This window comes from Oncorhynchus mykiss, chromosome 24 (assembly GCF_013265735.2).
Source record: "Oncorhynchus mykiss isolate Arlee chromosome 24, USDA_OmykA_1.1, whole genome shotgun sequence".
In the NCBI taxonomy this organism is placed as follows: Eukaryota; Metazoa; Chordata; class Actinopteri; order Salmoniformes; family Salmonidae; genus Oncorhynchus; species Oncorhynchus mykiss.
In genome coordinates this window covers 15,548,494-15,567,198 of record NC_048588.1, presented here as the reverse complement: position 1 = coordinate 15,567,198, position 18,705 = coordinate 15,548,494, and positions in this window count along the sequence as shown.

Genomic DNA, 18,705 nt, shown 5'->3' with positions numbered 1-18,705 from the left:
ACACCTGGTTATCAGGGAAGCCTTGTCTGGCAGAGAAACAGTTAATTCAGACTCATTTACTGCCTTTTATAAAAACATACCTGATATGGTTGACTTGCTTAAACAAATGTGGTTTCTGCTGACAATTGAGATGTACAAACTATGGCATAAGGGGATGACTAGCAGATAAAAGGCAATCCATGATTTTGATTAAGACATTAATGAGAGAACTAGGACGGACGTAGTCAATAGAACTATTTGTTCAGCACTTTTGAAATGTACAGCGACAGAATTCAAAACATGGGCCGTTCTTACAGTATTCTCCCTGTACACCAAGTCAGAACTGTAGGATAAATAACATGGGCATATAAGCAGACAATGAAAGCACAGTGGAATGGGTGTGTGGTCCAAGTCTGGGTTTAAGGGTCTCTTTTACAAGCTTAAAGGGATAAACATTCAGCACCATGGGCCAGAAAAGGTTGAACACAATGCAGCATGACTTCTGCCGCGTTCAAAACAATTGGAAACTCGGAACTGGGAAATCTCAGACTTCAGTGAGTTCAAGACATCTGGGAACTCTGAAAAGAATTAGCTCCGACAGTGAAAATAGGTTTTGAACGTTCTTCCAACTCGGAATTCCAAGTCAGGAACTCAGGTGTCCTTCTAGAGCTCCGACCTGAAGATCACTGACATCATGATTCTACTTTGTTTTTTTTACGGGTTCCCAGATGTCTTGAAAGCACCATAAATCCAGAGAATGCCAGACTTTGATGACAAAATTTGCCCACAAGGACCACCGCAACATGTTCCTGTTCAAGTGAGCACAATACAAGGTGAGTCCAAGAATGTATTTTATGCTGCTGCATAAATTATGCAATATGCCAGGGAGATATGTATACTGTAGCTAAGAAAGTAATACTAAGTGTATGTTGTGTGTTAAGCTGTTAGTAGCCCATGTGCCTCACACTAATAATTTGGTATATTTCCCCCCAATAACTTAACATACCTTTCTGACTTTGTGGTGCAGATGTAGCCTATAGCCTGTTTTAGAGAAATGTAATCATTGAATATTGTAACTACCAACTAATCTGCCCCACCTTCCCTGAATGACAGGTCGCCACTGTACAGCTGAAACTGGGAGTCAATGCTGCTCTTTGGAAAGGGACTGGGTCTTCTTTGAATTAAAAACTGCAAAGCACTCTTCCTTGGGGCACATTAGCGTGTGATAATGGTGTTACCATCAGTTCTAAACTATTCTTATCAGATAAACACATCACATTAAACAGGGACCCACTTACACACCCATTCAACCCAATGCCACATGGAAGGATGGAGCAGAGTAGTGATGGGGAAAGAAAATAGATAGTTCCATATAAAGATATTATTGTTGACGATATATCATATTGTTTTGACAATTTCCTATTATATTATTTTTGCCCTAGTTTTCCTTCATATCTTGTTCGCCATCTTATTTTTAAATAGGGAGCACATTTGTTATATTTGATTTTCATGACTGTTCAAAACATGGCTCTCTCTTTGTCCCTTTGCAGCAGACATATGGTGAGCAATATATTTGGAACAACGAATCACAATAAAATTACAGTATCGAATCGTAATACATATCTTATCGGCACCAAAGAAGCCTGACAATATCGTATCGTGAGGTCCCTGGCATTCCCAGCCCTAGTGCAGAGTGGTGTCAGTTTTCACACACACAATAAGAATCTTACCCGAGGCCCTTTCAAACACACTCCCTACAAAAGGCAGACACACACACACTTCCTGAGGCTGCCTCTTTCATGGTGCTGGCCACAACAAAATCAAACACAGCTGTTTCTCTGATTCTCAGACTGGGACAATCACCCAGCCGCCCGAGCCCAATCCCACCACAAAGGGTTCTGCTAAGGCAAATTCGGAGCGAGACAAGGTACGTCGGGGGACACAATGCATCAGCGGTTCACCTTCATGTGACACCTGTTAACGAGCTCCCAGAAACCTTTGTGTCTGTTCCCCCGGTGAGGGACAAGACAAGGAGTGGAGGGATAGGAGGGGAGCTCGCAAAGCACTTTGCTGCTTTTGTTGAGAAGCGGGTGGCCCTGTTTGCTTTAGAGGTGTTCTCCCGGTTGCCCCGGGGGCTATGCATTGTGAGAATTCGGCTGTGTATTGTGAGGACATATTGGTATATTGGTTGTGTATTTTGGGGACGCCCATGGCCATTGTCTGTTGACACGGAAGGCTTAGTGAGGGGTATACACCACACCGATAGATGCGTGTGGGAGTCTGATTGGACTGATGCCAGCGGGCGCGGCTCTCTTTAAGGATGACACCTGCAATGTCATCCCCCACACCTCCCACCAGAACACACATACACACCTAACACCAAGGACAAATACATACACACCTAACTAAGACCCCAAGCTCTTTCAAAATCTCTGACATGGCAAATGGGAGCATTACCCTCTTTCCACCAGGTAAATAACGTACCTTTCATCCCCTCTACTATGATTGATCGAGATGAATAAAGACAATGTTCACTTTCATCTGTAACATATAACAACACCCCGTTAGAAAAGGGCAAGCAAAAGTATTCAGTCTTATTGTACTAGGACAGGGGTGGGAAATCATTTTCACTTGAGGGCCACATCGAGATATCAAAATTCAAAAAAGCCATTTTCAGGCCAAAAAAAGGGCAGTTATTTGAAAATATATACTGTTCATTCGGAAGTATTCAGACCCCTTTACTTTTCCCACATCTTGTTACATTACAGCCTTATTCTAAAATAGATTTTTTTGAAATCCCTCAATCTACACATAATACCCCATAATGACAAAGCAAAAACAGGTACGTTTCAGACCCTTTACTCATCACTTTGTTGAAGCACCTTTGGCAGCGATTACAGCCTCAAGTCTTCTTGGGTATGACGCTACTAGCTTAGCACACCTGTATTTGGGGAGTTTCTCCCATTCTTCTCTGCAGATCCTCTCAAGCTCTGTCAGGTTGGATGGGGAGCATTGCTGCACAGCTATTTTCAGGTTTCTCCAGAGATGATTGATCGGGTTCATGTCCGGGCTCTGGCTGGCTCACTCAAGGACATTCAGAGACTTGTCCCGAAGCTTTGTGATTAGGGTTGTTGTCCTGGTGGAAGGTGAACCATCACTCCAGTTTGAGGTCCTGAGAGCTCTGGAGTAGGTTTTCATCATGGATCTCTCTGTACTCTGCTCCCTTCATCTTTCCTTCAGTCCTGAGTAGTCTCCCAGTCCTTGACGCTGAAAAACATCCCCACAGCATGATGCTGCCACCACCGTGCTTCACCGTAGGGATGGTTTAAAAAGTTTGAAATATCCAATAAATGTCGTTCCACTTCATGATTGTGTCCCACTTGTTGTTGATTCTTCACAAAAAAATACAGTTTTATATATTTATGTTTGAAGCCTGAAATGTGGCAAAAGGTTGCAAAGTTCAAGGGGGCCGAATACTTTCGCAAGGCACTGTAGACAGGTGTGTGCCTTTCCAAATCATGTCCAATCAATTGAATTTACCACAGGTGGGACTCCAATTAAGCAGTAGAAACATCAAGGATGATCAATGGAAACACGATCTGAGCTCAATTTCAAGTCTCATAGCAAAGGGTCTGAATACGGTAAGGTATTTCTGTTTTTTATTTTTAATACATTGCAAACATTTCTGAAAACCTGTTTTCACTTTTGTTATTATGGGGTATTGTGTGTAGATTGATGAGGAAAACAATTAATTAATTAATTTTAGAATACGTCTAAAGTAACAAAATTTGTATAAAGTCAAGGGGTCTGAATACTCTCCGAATGCACTGTAGGTCCAATATAATGTCAACATACTTTATATGTCGTTTTAGATGTTCAAGAGTGGCCTGGAGTGTTGTTTATTACCCCAAGTAAAAATTCTCCCTCCTACCCCCCAAAATGTTTTATTACATTTTTATACTCAAACCTCCCACGGATTTGAATTCAGCCGGCAGGCCGTATTTTTCCCATGCCTGTACTAACGGCTAAATTCACACCCAACCAGTCAACGTCATTACAGGGTTGTGATATGAACTGATCGAATTCTGTGTCAACTGTAAATGGTCAAATTTAGGCGCTCAGTGGGCGAGAGAGGTATGTGGGCCCAGAGTGTGAGACCCAGCACATGCTGACAGACAGTGACAGACAGACTGACAAGGTCTGGGTAAAGTAGCCCTCATCAGTTCTTTCAGGCTAACACCCATCTCTCCACACCTCCACTGAGTTCAGGTTTCTCAACAGCTACCAACTGCAGGCCCAGGCCATGTCTCACATGTAGGCCTGTTTACTTGTTCCCTCTACCCACACACACACACACACACATACTGAAATGTGTGCGTTAACCATCAGCTTTAGATAAAAGCCAAATAACTATCATCAATCATACACTACTATCATCATACAGCACTACTGCTTGGTAGCCCTCTTTGAAGTTGGGCTCAGTGTGAAGAAGCCATTCCTGTAGGATGCATCCCAAATTGCACCCAATTTCCTAGATAGGGCACTACTTTTGACCAGGACCAATATGGTTCTGGTCAAAAGTAGTGCACTAAGTAGGGAATATAGTGCCATTTGGGACGCAACAATGATGAAAAGGGAAAGCTGTTGACTGTAGAGAGCAGAGCAATGCAAAGGGGGAATCAACTTGTTCAAACAGTCATGGGTGAAGAACTGCCCTTCCCATGACCAAGGTGTGTCTACCTGCCAGGGTGCTACTTGACTGTATGCGTGTAGCTGTTTGATTCTCTGAGCTTCCAGTCTTAAATACAGCATACAGCTGTAAAATAAGGCTCCATTTGTAAAGGGTTTATTTTTTATTTTACATTTTTTTCTCCCCAATTTCGTAGTATCCAATTGTTAGTAGTTACTGTCTTGTCTCATCGCTACAACTCCCGTACGGGCTCGGGAGAGACAAAGGTCGAGAGTCATGCATCCTCCGAAACGCAACCCAACCACACTGCTTCTTAACACAGCGCGCATCCAACCTGGAAGCCAGCCACACCAATGTGTCGGAGGAAACACCGTGCACCTAGCGACCTGGTCAGCATGCTCTGTGCCCAGCCCGCCACAGGAGTCGCTAGTGCGCGATGAGACAAGGATATCCCTACTGGCCAAACCCTCCCTAACCTGGACGACGCTGGGCCAATTGTGTCTCCAGGCTCTCTCACAGCCTGGGCTCGAACCCAGAGTCTCTGGTGTCACAGCCTTAGACCACTGCGTCACCGGGAGGCCCCAGTAAAGGGTTTATAATGACGTTATTAATGGTTATTGAATAATTTGTAAATGCATTATAAACCATTAATAAATGGGTTAACAAATTGGTCAAAATTGTGAGATAGCCAGTCAGTGCTTGTCAAATAGTGTGCCACTATTTACCTCCAGCTATCAACCATTTATAAATGCACTTAGAAATGTGCATAATATTGAACCCTTATGTATCATCATGCAACCTTATTTTCAATGGTTTCACAGTTAAACATTAGATATTTTCTCACTTTTGTGTGCGATGTGTCATTGCTCTCTTCCAGGAACAGAAATTGTTGGTTTTCAGACCAATGGTCAACTCCCATGATGTGTCTCGCCCCACGTTTGAAACCCTGGTGATGCATTGGTACACTTATTTATTCCAGTAATGAAGGCCTCATCTGAAGCTCTTGAGACATATTATTGGTGTGGTTCGCTGGTTTCTGAGAAATGCCCCTGACTTTGTGAGATCTGCCCATCTCTGAAACACGCTTGAAATAAAGACGACCTGGAACGTGACGAGAATTTTGTGTTGACACTGACATCACGGGACAGTGCGTCCTGAAGAATCAGGATGGACGTATCTATGAGAAGTGTGCAAAAGAGTGCGTGGAAGAAATGTTCACAATAAAATAACATTTTACAGAGGGTAAATACTCTATGCAATTTGTTTCACTTTTGGACACAGAAGTTAGCTCAGTAGCTAGCTAGTGTTTGCTAGCATCTCTGTCCAATCTAGCTAGCTAGGAAACATTAGCTAGCTAGCATTAGGTAAAACCTAAAATGTATTTTTGAAAATAGAAATTCTGCTACACGATTTAAAGTTAGGATTTACACAATTTCATGTGTGTTGGTATTTCAGGTATTTTATTAGGATCCCCATTAGCTGTTGCAAAAGCAGCAGCTACTCTTCCTGGGGTTCACACAAAACATGAAACATGACATACAGTAATACCAAACATTTATAGACAAGAACAGGTCAAGGACAGACATACATGGTTTTTTTGTGTGTATTGTTTTTAAAGGCACACGTAGCCTACATAATAATACATACACAAACTATCTAGGTCAAATAGGGGAGAGGCGTTGTGCCGTGAGGTGTTGCTTTATCTGTTTTTTGATACCATGTTTTCTGTTTATTTGGGCAATACTAGATGGAACAGAGTTCCATGCAATAATGGCTCTATATAATACTGTACGTGTCCTTGAATTTGTTCTGGATTTGGGGACTGTGAAAAGACCCCTGGTGGCATGTCTGGTGGGGTAAGGGGGTGTGTCAGAACTGTGTGTAAGTTGACTATGCAAACAATTTGGGATTTAACACATTGATTCTTATAAAAAGAAGTGATGCAGTCAGTCTCTCCTCAACTCTTAGCCAAGAGAGACTGGCATGCATAGTATTTATATCAGCCCTCTGATTACAATGAAGAGCAAGATGTGTCGCTCTGTTCTGGGCCATCTGCAGCTTAACTAGGTCTTTCTTTGCAGCACTCGACCACACAACTGGACAATAATCAAGATAAGACAAAACTAGAGCCTGCAGAACTTGCTTAGTGGAGTGTGGTGTCAAAAAAGCAGAGCATTTATTTATTACAGACAGACCTCTCCCCATCTTTACAACCATTGAATCTATATGTTTTGACCATGGAAGTTTACAATCTAAGGTAACACCAAATAATTTACTCTCCTCAACTTGTTTAACAGTCACACCATTCATTACTAGATTCAGCTGAATCTAGAACTTAGGGAATGATTTGTACCAAATATAATGCTCTTAGTTTTAGAGACGTTCAGGACCAGTTTATTACTGGCCACCCATTCCAAAACAGACTGCAACTCTTTGTTACGGGTTTGAATGAATTCATTTGCTGTGGTTGCTAATGTGTATATGGTTGAATCATCAGCATACATGGACACACATGCTTTGTTTAATGCCAGTGGCAGGTCATTGGTACAAATAGAAAACAGTAGAGGGCCTAGAGAGCTGGCCTGCGGTACACCACACTTTACATGTTTGACATTAGAGAAGCTTCCATTAAACAAAACCCTTTGAGTTCTATTTGATAGATAGCTCTGAATCCACGATATGGCAGAGGTTGAAAAGCCATAACACATAGTTATTGTCAATAAAATCAAAGGCTGCACTGAAATCTAACAGTACAGCTCCCAATCTTCTTACTTTCAATTTATTTCAACCAATCATCATTAATTTGTGTCAGTGCAGTACATGTTCAGTTCCCTTCTCTATAAGCATGCTGAAAGTCTTAATTTGTTTACAGAGAAATAGCATTGTATTTGGTCAAACACATTTTTTTCCAAAGGTTTGCTAAGAGCTGGCTGCAAGCTTATAGTTCTGCTGTTAGAACCAGTAAAGTGGAATTACTTTGGCTTCCCTCAAGGCCTGAGGACAAATACTTTCCTCTGCGCTCAGATGACCATCCTCAGTAGCTTTCCATATAATTCTGCCATCTAAGTCAATGGCAGAATCACTACATACTTTATTCTGGTATTGCCTTTTTTATAATAATAATAAAAAAAGGTCAATGCCAGGGGGTTTGTCATTAATGATCAATAACAATAATTGTTCCTGTGCTCCATCTTCAATTTCTCAGAGATCGTTTCCCTCACTATGTCCTCCGTCCAGGTCTCATGTGGAGAATCTGCAATTCGGTCCACAACCATTTGTTCCGCCTTGATTGTCCCTTGAGTCTGATTTATCTATCATTGTTATCATGGATTCACACACATAATTGATGTCCTCTCTCAATGACTTACAGATTGCTGTCATCTTGCCGTTCTCCTGTTTCAACTCATCGAGCTGACTCTGGGAGAACTGCAAACTGTTCTTCAGGTCCTGGACCTGCCTTGTCAGATCGTCTATTCGTTTATTAGTTGAATCCACCAGTATTTGTACAAAAAATTTGAAGCTATTTTCTTGTTGTTGTAACAACTGCTTGTAAAACAATTTTTGTTCATTAAAAAGATCCTTCACGTGTGATAGAGAGACACCACTGTCTTCAACAGTACTCCCACCGGCTTTGGTCTTTGTCATGGTAGCAACGTCATGGTAGCAACGTAGGTTACACTGTTACTCCTCACAATTCCAGACGGCAGGTCACAGGAAAGATTGATAACAACAAATAGCAGGGATCTAGACAGCCACAAACCCGGGACAATTTACGGTCTAAGCAACAATGGCTAATCATGTTGAGGGCTGCGTTCAAGCCTTACAGAAAACCATGCTAGCTTGATAGACAGTTAGGCTGCTGCTATTCAAATACAGTGCCTTGCGAAAATATTTGGCCCCCTTGAACTTTGCGACCTTTTGCCACACTTCAGGCTTCAAACATAAAGATATAAAACTGTATTTTTTTGTGAAGAATCAACAACAAGTGGGACACAATCATGAAGTGGAACAACATTTATTGGATATTTCAAACTTTTTTAACAAATCAAAAACTGAAAAATTGGGCGTGCAAAATTATTGGTTGTAAAAATAAATTCTAATATTTACATTAGCCTGGACCACCAACATCAGAGTCTGTGTAAAATTAAGCCTTGAATTCTCAATTGGGTTCAATAGAAGAGAAGGGAGAGGAATTTGTGCATATGGAACATTTCTGGGATCTTTTATATCACCTCATGAAACATGGGAGCAACATTTTGCATGTTGCGTTTATATTTTTTGCACAAGTGAACTCATACCAGTTCATATTAGCAGAGATCTCACAGCACAGCTACCTACGGCCTCCTTCAGAATGATTCTACAGGTATAACCAGCAATACATTAGAAAGGAAATAAAGTGATCTGGAAGGTCACTTTTTCGATGGTCCAAGGGCATTGAGTTGTCAGCAAATCACGCCAACTCCACCCTTCTCCCAGACAGACAGGTATATAGAAGTAGTGCACTATATCCGGGAGTAGGGCGCCATTTGGGACGCAATGATACTCTAATGGTTCTGATTTACAGACAGGCTCAGGTCTGAGATCCTCTGAAGCAGAGACGTAAATTCACCTGTGATATCTGCTGGGACTCCTGCATCTTCACCACCAAGCCAGACCTTTTGGCACCTGGTAATTTACCACCTTACAGGGAGCAGGGAAGGATGTGTGTGTGTGTTTGCCATCAAAATGCCTTCACTGTTCTCCCTCCCTCCTAAAACACAGGAGTCAGAGCCCAGGCTTATAGGGGGACTAGCAGAGAGCTTTCTGGGTACTTATATTTCAATGCATCCTAGCAACAGTGGTAACATACTCTATCCCTGAATGAAATCGAAGTACATAGGGTCTTACGCCCAAAAACCAAACCTTAAATCGAACCCAAAACCCTTCGTCTTCTAATCAAAAGCAAATGTTTTGGAGAAATGGGTTTAGAGAGACTGGTTTACGAGAACCCATAATTTTGGATAATGGGAAATATCCAGCTAAGAAGAAATAATGAAGAAGAGAGAGGAGAGGCATTTTGGTGCTTTGGTCGAGCATAGCCTAAGAAGAATATAGGCCTAGCTGTCTTATTACGAATGAGTTCGAGTTCTAATCTAGAATGAGTTCTATCAATTCAAGCACTCAATCAAGTTAATGTGTGTTAAGTTAATGCAGCCTTTCTCCCAGGGAGTCAACTAATCGATTACACAAATACTGTTTATTAACAGCTAATAATAATTACATAATTTATGTAATCTAGATTCTAGAAAATGACAGAGATTAAATAATGAGGTTCATAGTATGAATTCCTCATTAAAGAGCAAATTCATAAAGCATAATAAACTGAATGTAAACTGAAAGCACACTTTGCTGGTGAAATACATTTTACCAAGACAAATATGATTATTCTTGTTCTAAATTGTTCAGTGGGGTCTTTCTCCAACATATCATAAACATTATAGCAAAAATGTCAGATTTCATAACTTAATACATCCGATAATAAGCACCGTTCTCTGTTGTCATAGCGGTGCAGGTTTCTCCTAACAATATTTTAGGATTTTATTTTAGGATTTGTGGTTGTTGTCGTCTTCAAAGTTCTTTACGAGGGTCATAAAAATAAAAATTTGCATGACACGAGCTGAATGTAAAAGGCTTTGAAAATAAAAAGCTTGGTATACTCTCAGTGCTCCATTGACAATTCACAAAGATACACTTGTATTTTTGAGAAATCTTAGAAAAATAACAGACATTTCAAATTAATATGAACATTGTATACTAAAATATGAAAATACGTACATGTCATGTCTCAAAATCGATATATCCATTTTACATCTATTGTTTTATGTCTTGCGGATTTGAGATGACAATTTCAACGGAAACGTTAGCCGGTAGCCTTAATTCTTGAACAAAATCCAGCCAAGCTGATGCGATTTTACAGATTTTTTACCACTTTCTTTCTCTGGCCTCCATGGATTTAGTCACCCTAATTCTGGTCATCCTACAAGGGTAAATACTCCAGTAACCTTTGAACAGATTATGACAGATTATGACAGAGACATGCGGTTCGGACCATTGTTTTTTTTTTTGAGAATTATGAGATTTTTTTTTATTTGACACCCTACTGCATAGCTGGCATCATGTATTCAAAGCTTCCTGCTATTTGTTTGAATCTGATTCTATTCACCAAGATCAAATTCACCCTCACATACACATCCATATACTCAGTGGCATCATGCCCATAGGGGGCCAAAAGGCACATGCCCTCTCAGATCTTCCTCGTTATAAACTTTTTGTGTAATTCATGTGACCGACCAATACATTTCATAACATGTGACAGACCAACACCTCACGAGTCTTCTCATCTCTAAGCTGAGACATCTTTAGTTTGTTCTCAAAACAAGGTCTGGGCATACTGCCAAATAGCAGCTACTGATAAGTGAGGATTTGTGTAGTCAGCCACTTGCATGAAAACAGAAATTGGTTACAAAGACAACCAGGTTTTTGGATAGGATTTTGCATGTGCTTAGCTCCATTCTGTTTATTTTTTATCCTGAAAAACTACCCAGTCCTTAATATTACAAGCATACCTATAACATGACACAGCCTCCACTATCCTTGAAAATATGAAGAGTGGTAACTCAGTACTTTGCCCCAAAGATAAGTCTTTGTATTCAGGTCAAAAAGTTAATTGCAAACAGGATGCATATTTTATTCTGTACAGGTTTCCTTCTTTCCCTCTTTCAATTAGGTTAGTATTGTGGAGTAACTACAATGTTGATCCATCCTCAGTTTTCTCCTATCACAGCCATTAAACTCTGTAATTGTTTTAAAGTCACCATTGGCCTCATAGTGAAATCCCTGAGCTGTTTTCTTCCAGTCCGGCATCTGAGTTAGGAAGGACGCCTGTATCTTTGTAGTGACTGGGTGTATTTATACACCATCCAAAGTGTAAGGAGTAACTTTACCATGCTCAAATGGATATTCAATGTTTGCTTAAAAAAATAAAAATGTTATCTACCAGTAGGTGCCCTTCTTTTTGAGGCATTGAAAACCCTCCCTGGTCTTTGTGGTTGAATCTGTGTTTGAAATTCACTGCTCAACTGAGGGACTTTACATATTGTATGTGTGGGGTACAGAGATGATGTCGTCATTCAAAAATCATGTTAAACACTATTATTGCACACAGAGTGAGTCCATGAAAATTATTATGTGACTTGTTAAGCACATTTTTACTCCTGAACTTATTTAGGCTTTCCATAAAGGGATTGAATACTTATTCACTCAAGACATTTCAGCATTTCATTTTTAATTAATTTGTAATAAATAAAAAAAAACATAATTTCTCTTTGACACTATGTGTAGCCCAGTGACACAATATCTCTATTTTATTAATTTTAAATTCAGGCTGTAACACAACTAAATGTGGAAAAAGTTAATGGTTGTGAATACTTTCTTCAGGCACTGTATGCATCATATATAGCTGAAATTTTATCCACACAATTATATGAATGAATCGTAATGAATTTTCCAAAAAGACACAGTATGTGCAGCGTCTACAGAAGAGTGAGAAAGTGTACCCAGAACCAACCAAGCCACTTTAACAGGTCAATCGTATTGATTTATTAAGATTGATTAAGGGTAGAGTCAATTAATTCTCCATTCTCTCCAATGAGCCAATTAATAGTACTGATTGAATGGTAGGGGAGGATAGTTCACTGTTCAGCTCATAGTTATTCAGCAGACTTCTGTCTCAGGGACCTCTAGCTGGGGAACAATGAATGGTCGAGAAAAGCAGGCTACTGAGTCTGTCACGGGATTCTTCTGTTGAAGAAACCGAAAACAGCCGTATCTGGTGTAACAAACACAAAGACAGGAACAATCACCCACAAACCCCAACACCAAACAGGCTGCCTAAATATGGTTCCCAATCAGAGACAATGACTAACACCTGCCTCTGATTGAGAACCATATCAGGCCAAACACAGAAACAGACAAACTAGACACACAACATAGAATGCCCACTCAGATCACACCCTGACCAAACAAAACATAGAAACATACAAAGCAAACTGTGGTCAGGGTGTGACAGTGTCAGACTTAAACGATTGCATTTCAACAAAGGTGTTATTGGAGGGTTTTTGGCTTCAAATTTGGATACAAAGAAGATCTGGAATTTGTGAAAACATAGTTGTTTCACGTTGTTAAATATGTCTAATTATAGGTGGCTGATACACTGTCTAATCTGTCTGTTATACTGGCTGTCTGTAATCTTTCTGTTATACTGACATATTGACATGGATCCAGGTTTTTACTCACCATAGAACAGAATAAAAACGCTTATTGGCTGAAAAAGATTTAGACTGGAATTAGACTGATAACCTTCAATCAATCGTCAAATCTGAAACTAAATTCTGTTTTCTGCTGCTAGAGAAAATGTTGAGTCGACTTTTAATTTAGAAAATTAGTTTGATACAAAAATAGGCTAACTTTGAATTGTAACTGCTGGTCCTTAGTGTGGAAAAAAACTCATACATTTGCTTTCCCTAACTAATTGGGAAAATTCTCAAAACATGTCTGGTGTTTCACATTGTCCTGGTCTGCCAATGAAAATGGTGTAATTTATAATAAGTGGCTGATCTGGATAGCTGGGTCTGTGGGGGTGGATCATCATCATCTCTAAGTTGTTAAGGGCCTTTTGCAATCTGTCTGCATGCACAGCTGCCAGAGCCGCCAGATCTTGGCTTGGGTCATAGGTTTGAAGCCCATGGGCCAATAAACCCTAATAATCCCAAGATTTATATTAGAGATTCCATGGAATTAGACGCCTAATCTGCCTATGCCATTTCATAAGTAGCCTGATCTTGGTATAGAAATCCTCTGTTTGGGCTCCTCTTAGGGTGTTTACTCCGTAAGCTCACTAATAAGATAAGTGTGATTGCGACTACCATTTTTCAGCTAAGGAGCATAGTTTGTTTCCTGAGACAGCAGGAGAGCAATATGAACGGGCATTAATCCATCCGCAGCCACCTCACTCCTGTATGGTAGGGTTATCCAGGGGCATTCACACAGACAAGGTCCACAATTATCCAATAAACTACTTAACTATTTTGTCTGTTATTTTATTAGATATTCTATTTATTCGACAATATGCTCTATTTAATGTCAATAAAACAGGAAAGCTCTGAATTTTCTCTGACACGAAAAAAACTGTCTGTGGTTAGTTCTACAATACTGTTGTTTTTTACCAAGCAAACAAATACAAAATGGAGCATTGAATCCAACCAACCATATTCTTTATCCCATCTTATCTTTTGTCTTTGGTCACAAGACCATTGATAGAAGATTACCAGTCTAAATCCCCAATCTTATTTTCTACAGCCGATAAGCTTTTTTCTTCTGTTTTCTGGCTGTAAAAACCTGGATGCAGGCCACGCCATGTCAAGTAGCTATAACAGACAGATTACATGGATTAGCCACCTTTAATCACAGATTATTCCACACCCGGGGCCTCATTTATCAAAGGTGCGTACGCACAAAAAAAGTCAACCTTGTGTGCTCCAGTTTTCCTCCAAAGGTTGGGATTGATCAAATTTGAACTTGATGGGAATTTGGGCGTATTTCCACAAACACCTCAAACCATGAGTACGCACAACTTCTAGTGGTTGAAGAATTGTATTGCAAGTAAATACTGTTATTTTGGGGAAATGTAGGTCTTTGTTGACACGCATGGAAGAAATTAAATGGTAATAAAAAATACAACTTATATTTAAAAATATATGCATTTGCTGTTGGCAAGGAGATCCCATCACTGGGCTTGTAGGCCTAAGCTAATATGTTTATTTCATTATATAAATCATAATCATACTTCCGGATAAGTCTCCCCTTTTCTAACATTGTTTTATTCCCGCTACCATACAACAAATATGACCATTTATTCATTCAAGCCTGATTGAAAGTAAATAGACCAGTATCCTATTAAAAATATTTGACAATAGGTAGGTTACAGTACTGCTGTGCGATAGGAGCGTTACATCAGCATATTACATCTCAGAGCCTGTACCAAAGCAGGAGACAGAAAAACAATCATATATCGAAAAATGTAACATTGAGCAATAGTTGGTTTTTGCATAGACGTGTGGGCTGTAGCATTTAATTGCAGAATGCATGACCAGTGTTTGGCATACGCATGTTTAGTTTGAAAAAGTCACTGTTCAATATCAAAACATTCTCCCTACACCTCTACACAGAAATGAGATCAAATTTACCATTGTGCTTTCTTTTAGAAACTGTCATCGTGGCCAAGTTCCAACATTTCCAAATCATACAGAGTCTGTATTTATCAAGTCAATAATGGTGCAAAACCATAATATTCTAGCACTGAGATGCAGTGCCTTAGACCGCTGCATCCATGTGTGTGTGTTAACTATTTAAAAATGTTAAATATTGGCCTAGCGTCGTCCGGGTTAGGGAGGGTTTGGCCGGTAAGGATATCCTTGTCTCATCGCGCACAGCGACTCCTGTGGCGGGCCGGGCGCAGTGCAGTGTTTCCTCTGACACATTGGTGCTGCTGGCTTCCGGGTTGGATGCGCTGTGTTAAGAAGCAGTACGGCTTGGTTGGACGCATGGCTTTCGACCTTCGTCTCTCCCGAGCCCGTATGGGAGTTGTAGCGATGAGACAAGACAGTAACTACTAATAATTGGACACCATGAAATTGGAGAGAAAAAGGGGGTAAACATTTTTTTTTTATTTAAACTCAGCAAATTAAAGACATTTTTCAGGACACTGTCTTACAAAGATAATTTGTTTTAAAAAATCAAAATAACTTCAGATCCTCATTGGATAGGGTTTAAACACTGTTTCCCATGCTTGTTCAATAAACCATAATCAATTAATGAACATGCACCTGTGGAACGGTCGTTAAGACCCTAACAGATTACAGACGGTAGGCAATTAAGGTCACAGTTTTGAAAACTTAGGACACTAAGAGGACTTTCTACTGACTCTGAAAAACACCAAAAGAAAGATGCCCAGGGTCCCTGCTCATCTGCGTGAATGAGCCTTAGACATGCTGCAATAAATTGCTATGTCTGTACTGTGTATAAAAACACCTACACAGGATCGGTACAACCGAACATCACACCTGCGGGACAGGTACAGGATGGCAACAACAACTGCCCGAGTTACACCAGGAACGCACAATCCCTTCATCAGTGCTCAGACTGTCCGCAATAGGCTGAGAGCGGCTGGACTGAGGGCTTGTAGGCCTGTTGTAAGGCAGGTCCTCAACCAGACATCACCGGCAACAAGGTCGCCTATGGGCACAAACCCAGTCGGACCAGACAGAACTGGCAAAAAGTGCTCTTCACTGACAAGTCGCGGTTTTGTCTCACCAGGGGTGATGGTCGGATTCGTGTTTATCATCGAAGGAATGAGCGTTACACCGAGGCCTGTCCTTTGGAGTGGGATCGATTTGGTCTGGAGAGTCTGTCATGGTCTGGGGCAGTGTGTCACAGCATCATCGGACTGAGCTTGTTGTCATTGCAGGCAATCTCAACGCTGTGCGTTACAGGGAAGACATCCTCCTCCCTCATGAGGGCTAGGGACATTCCCCCCAGAAATGTCTGGGAACTTGCAGGTGCCTTGGTGGAAGAGTGGGGTATCATCTCACAGCAAGAACTGGCAAATCTGGTGCAGTCCATGAGGAGGAGATGCACTGCAGTACTTAATGCAGCTGGTGGCCACACCAGATACTGACTGTTGCTTTTGATTTTGACCCCCCCCCTTTGTTCAAGGACACATTATTCCATTCCTGTTTGTCACATGTCTGTGGAACTTGTTCATTTTATGTCTCAGTGGTTGAATCTTGTGTAAATATTTGTATGAACATATGTTAAATTTGCTGAAAATAAACACAGTTGACAGTGAGTGGATGCTTCTTTTTTTGTTGAGTTTATATGCCATTCTATTTATCAGTGGGAATACTTGGGGACAGATTTCCTTAATTAAAATCACTGAGATTTCCTGGTGATTTTACGTCCAAGATTGAAAATTATATATAAATAAAGCCTATTGGGTTTGCCCTGACAGCAAATAGAGTGGCGTTTAGGACCTGGGTCTTTTATTAGGACTGAGAAATGATCCTACCTGGTCGTTGCAACTGAATCACCACCAGTGGCAAGCTGCCAGTCTCTCATCTCTGCTGTAACAAAGCACATTAAGAAAACACACTTGGCATGTTCGAGCCCTGTTAATTACTGCGAAGTAATGAGTCATTATTTAATGTGTATGTCACACAGCAGCTACACCAGTTCTGATTTGGCGTGGGGCAGCTACTGGGAGGTGTCATTGGTGTGAAGATGAAAACAACGCAACAGATGCCAATCATCACACCAATGACAGGAATAAAACAGATACACGCACTCAGTCGCCATATGGAGTAACTCCTACTTAACTTGGTAAAACTGATTAACATGTCAAAATGACAAGAGGTTGCCGATTCCAAGCAAACATGAACATGCTGGGTGGAGTGTGTTGAGGTCATATGAATAGAAGATTTTATTACTCTGCCATTTTCAGCGATGTCCCCCGTCCTTGACTTTCCCTAAATACAGTGCATTCGGGAAAGTATTCAGACCCCTTGACTTTTTCCTAATTTTGTTACATTACAGCCTTATTCTAAAATGGATTAAAAAATATATTTCTCAATCTACACACAATACCCAATAATGACAAAGCAAAAACAGGTTTTTAGAAAGGTCTGCAAATGTATTACAAATAAAAAACTGAAATATTACATTTACATAAGTATTCAGACCCTTTACTTAGTACTTTGTTGAAGTACCTTTGGGAGCGATTACAGCCTTCAGTCTTCTTGGGTATGACACTACAAGTTTGGCACACCTGTAGGTGTTTCTCCCATTCTTCTCTGCAGAACCTCTCAAGCTCTGTCAGGTTGGATGGGGAGCGTTGCTGCACAGCTATTTTCAGGTCTCTCAAGAGATGTTTGATCGGGTTCAAGACCGGGCTCTGGCTGGGCCACTCAAGGACATTCATATAGACTTCTCCCAAAGCCACTCCTGCATCGCCTTGGTTGTGTGCTTAGGGTCATTGTCCTGTTGGAAGGTGAACCTTCTCCCTAGTCTAAGGTCCTGAGTGCTCTGGAGCAGGTTTTCATCAAGGATCTCTGTACTTTGCTCCGTTCATCTTTCTCTCGATCCTGACTAGTCTCCCAGTCCCTGCCGCTGAAAAACATCCCCACAGCATGATGCTGCCACCACCATGCTTCACTGTAGGGGTGGTGCCAGGTTTCCTCCAGACGTGACTCTTGGCTTTCAGGCCAAAGACTTCAATCTTGGTTTCATCAGGCAAGGGAATCTTGTTTCTCATGGTCTGAGAGTCCTTTAGGTGCCTTTTGGCAAACTCCAAAACATTTTTATCTGGACACTTTCGGTCTTTGATATTGCCACTATGCAAGTACTATTTACACCTTCTGTATCCTGTTCATATGACAAATAAACTTAGATTTTATTTGCTATAGCACGTGTTTACCACAACGCCTCACATTTGAATCCTTAAAGGGATGTGTGGGACTAAGGCTTAAGAGGGTGTGAATGATGCTGCAAGGGTGTAGACAAGAGCTCTCCAGTAGGTGTACCAAAACATTCAAGGGTGGGGGTTACACGTGGGGGTTCTCAAAAGTGGGGGTTACACGTTTATTACCATACAAAGCAGAAATACTTTCCCATTGTTCCTCAACTGCAGTGTACGATATACAATTTTATAGCTCTGAGTCTCTACTTTTATCCAATGTAAAAAACACAATTTCAAATTTTGCTACACAAGACCAAATCGAAGCAGTTGGTCACATATGCATCTTAAGAAACAAGGTTCATTAAATCAATAATTTGCTAGTAACAGATGACATTCATATTATGATAGTCTCTGAAAAGCACTTAGATAATACCTTTGATGATAGTGGTAGCAATACTTGTTTATAAGAGCTACAGAAAAGACAAAT